Source organism: Salmo salar, chromosome ssa05, assembly GCF_905237065.1.
Source record: "Salmo salar chromosome ssa05, Ssal_v3.1, whole genome shotgun sequence".
Lineage (NCBI taxonomy): Eukaryota > Metazoa > Chordata > Actinopteri > Salmoniformes > Salmonidae > Salmo > Salmo salar.
In genome coordinates, this window is record NC_059446.1 from 52,199,664 (window position 1) to 52,203,883 (window position 4,220).

Sequence of the window (4,220 nt, forward strand, 5' to 3'; positions counted from 1 at the left end):
AAGGCGGCCGCGTTCCAGACCGTCTGCAAAGCAGTCACGCACCAAATCTCACAAAGCCAGCCTGGATATTAATTAAATGCCCAGTGCAGACTTTTTTAGATCAATATCAAATCATTTCTTGGTAACAGTTAAGTACCTTAGATTTCCATTAAAATGGGAGAATGGCTTTTTTTAGCAAAAAACTACTTCTCAAAGGTCCAATGTGAAGAAGCCGAATGTGATGGACCTGAGCTGGCACGGTTACACGTGGTCTGCGTTGTGAGGCCGGTTCGACATCCTGACAATTTTTCTAAAACGACGTTGGAGGCAGTTTATTGTAGCGAAATGAAGATTCAATTCCATGGCAACAGCTCCGGTGGATATTTCTGAAGTCTGCCTGTCAATTGCATGGTCCCTTGAAATTTTAGGCATCTGTAGCATTGTGTTGTGACAAAACTGCACATTTTAGAGTGGCCTTTTATTGTCCACAGCACAAGGTGCACCTTGTCATACTTGAGTAAAAGGAAATATACCTTAATAGAAAATGACAAAAGTCACTGAGTACAATACTACTTGAGTAAAAGTCTAAAACAATTTGGTTTCAAATATACTTAGGTATTAAAAGTCAATGGAATTTCTAAAATGTACTCAAGAATCAAACGTAAAAGTATAAACCCTTTCAAATTCCTTATATTAAGCAAACCAGATGGAACAATGTTCATTTTTTATTGACGCATAGCCCGGGGCACACTCCAACACTCAAGACATAATTTACATATGAAGCATTTGTGTTTAGTGACGCCGCCAGATCGGAGGCAGTAGGGATGACCATGTTCACTTGATAAGTGAATTGGACCATTTTCCTGTAAAAATTAAAATAGAACTTTTGGGAGTCAGGGAAAATGTTTGGAGTAAAAAGTACATTATTTTCTTCAGGAATGTAGTGTACAACCGTGGCCAAAAGTCTTGAGAATGACACAAATATTAATTTCCAAAGTTTGCTGCTTCAGTGTCTTTAGATATTTGTCAGATGTTACTATGGAATACTGAAGTATGATTACAAGCATTTCATAAGTGTCAAAGGCTTTTATTGACAATTACCACGGGCGGAAATCCCGGGGGGGACAGGGGGGACACGACCCCCCCATCCTGGGAAAAATATGATTTGTCCCCCCCAATATATCACTGAAACATAACTATGTAATTTAAATAATATTAATAATATGCAATGAAAGCAATTGTGCTGATTATAGACACTTAAAAGCGCGTTTTTAAGTTTCAAAAGATTGCGACCCCCCCACCCTTTGCCTCACAATGGTTTGATCCACTGCCAGTTCCTTAGTTGGCAAGGTAACAGAGGGGTCGTATCCACTGTCTGAAAGGCACTCAATGAACGTAACTGACGTGAGGTTAATCCAGTCAATCGCGCACACACACTAGCTGAATATGCAGAGCTAGCGCGCAAATATTAACTATTAAGCTAGCTAGTACCTATTCCATTTATGTGGCCTCGTCAAAGATGGAATCTTTGCTATCGTCAATTTATTCCAAGATCAGCATGCAGATGATGAAAGTTAGTGCTTCAAAGTCCCTGTGATAAGGTTAGCGATAAACTGAAGTCCAAACTGAACAGAACTACACTCTCTTCTACCATTGTCTTAAATATATTTAATGGTCTCGTTGCAAAAGCTAAATTGTCGCAAGGGAACTTTTATTTATTTATTTTATTTCACCTTTATTTAACCCGGGTAGCAAAGATTATAGCAAACACCACTGAAACGGAATTGGTGCTCGCTAGCTTTGCAAATTCAGCTATTGTTGGAAGCCAGCCAATATGAAACAAACTATTCAAATTACAAAAAGTTGCAGCATATGTTGTGTAAATGGTGAACTCATACAGCTGTCAACTCTTGTCATTTTAATCCGTTTCACATTTGCTAGCTACCTTTTAGATCGAAGCCCAAATAGAATGATAAAAGATAAGATGATAGAAGCCCATCTCCTACTGTAAATAACCTACACACTGTGTGTGTGTAGCCAGCCAGCCAGCCAGCCAGCCAGGTAGAAAAATGGCAGAAAAATAAAAGACGGACATCAGAGTATTTTTCAGTACACCAAAACGCAAAGTAAGAACCCTAGTAGCCTAATATCTCAAAGACTAGTTGATAAAATGTTCATAAGAAAGAAATGAAATTCTAATGGAAATGTTTCACAATGATGTCATTAGGCAGAGCAGGCAACAGATGGCACACAGACAGCAGAGTTGGGGACAGATATGCAGGGACAGACTGGCAGAGACAGGGAGTCTCAGGTAAGTTTGTTGAGTCTTTGTTTGGCAACATTATGAAAGGTTCTCAATTTTTTTGACTTGTAAAATAGGAACATAATTGGAAAATGCCATGGATACCCCCACTCTCAACTTAAACTGGTGACTGAACTAAGATTTGTTAAAGGCAATGGTATTGCTGTTGTGATTAGTTGTGTAGTTTTGGGTACCGGTAGTTAGGAGTACGGAAAACACCTTATTTCTTTGGTTCCTCAATATACATTTACCATATTACAATGTAGGCTATGTGTTACAGCACTACTTTTGGTGTCCCCCTCAGGAATTGCGTCTTGAGAAAATTTCATATAATTGTCCCCTCCAAAGTTGATATCAGATTTTCGCCCCTGACAATTACATGAAGTTGATGCAAAGAGTCAATAACTTCTGGGCCACATCCTGACTGATTGCAGCCCATTCTTGCATAATCAATGCTTGGAGTTTGTCAGAATTTGTGGGTTTTTGTTTGTCCACACGCCTCTTGAGGATTGACCACAAGTTCTCAATGGGATTAAGGTCTGAGGAGTTCTGGCCATGGACCAAAAATATCAATGTTCCCCGAGCCACTTAGTTATCACTTTTGCCTTATGGCAAGGTGCTCCATCATGCTGGAAAAGGCATTGTTCGTCACCAAACTGTTCCTGAATGGTTGGGAGAAGTTGCTCTCGGAGGATGTGTTGGTACCATTCTTTATTCATGGCTGTGTTATTAGGCAAAATTGTGAGTGAGCCCACTCCCTTGGCTGAGAAGTAACCCCACACACGAATGGTCTCAGGATGCTTTACTGTTGGCATGACACAGGACTGATGGTAGCGCTCACCTTGTCTTCTCCGGACAAGCTTTTTTCCAGATGCCCCAAACAATCGGAAAGGGGATTCATCAGAGAAAATGACTTTACCCCAGTCCTCAGCAGTCCAATCCCTGTACCTTTTGCAGAATATCAGTCTGTCCCTCATGGTTTTCCTGGAGAGAAGTGGCTTCTTTGCTGCCCTTCTTGACACCAGGCCATCCTCCAAAAGTCTTCGCCTCACTGTGCGTGCAGATGCACTCACACCTGCCTGCTGCCATTCCTGAGCAAGCTCTGTACTGGTTGTGCCCCGATCCCGCAGCTGAATCAACTTTAGGAGACGGTCCTGGCGCTTGCTGGACTTTCTTGGGCGCCCTGAAGCCTTCTTCACAACAATTGAACCACTCTCCTTGAAGTTCTTGATGATCCGATAAATGGTTGATTTAGGTGCAATCTTACTGGCAGCAATACCCTTGCCTGTGAAGCCCTTTTTGTGCAAAGCAATGATGACGGCATGTGTCTCCTTACAAATAACCATGGTTGACACAGGAAGAACAATGAATCCAAGCACCACCCTCCTTTTGAAGCTTCCAGTCTGTTATTCAAACTTAATCAGCATGACAGAGTGATCTCCAGCCTTGTCCTCGTCAACACTCACACCTGTGTTAACGTTAGAATCAGTCAGCTGGTCTTTTTGTGGCAGGGCTGAAATGCAGTGGACATGTTTTTTTGGGATTCAGTTCATTTGTATTGCAAAGAGGGACTTTGCAATTAATTGCAATTAATCTGATCACTCTTCATAACATTCTGGAGTATATGCAAATTGCCATCATTCAAACTGAGGCAGCAGACTATGAAAATTAATATTTGTGTCATTCTCAAAACTTTTGGCCACGACTGTAGTAAAAATTGGCTAAATAGTAATGTACAGATACCCCAAACTACTTAAGTAAAAATACTTTAAAGTAATTAAGTACTTTACGCCATTGCTGAATGGATAGTTGTGGACCTGTGTGTAGCCTATATTTCTGCAGCTGGAACAGTGTGCAGGTGGAAAACATTAGTAATACAATCCGTCATTACCCTGGTTAAATACAGATCGGAGGTGAAACACAAACTCAAGACAAGTGG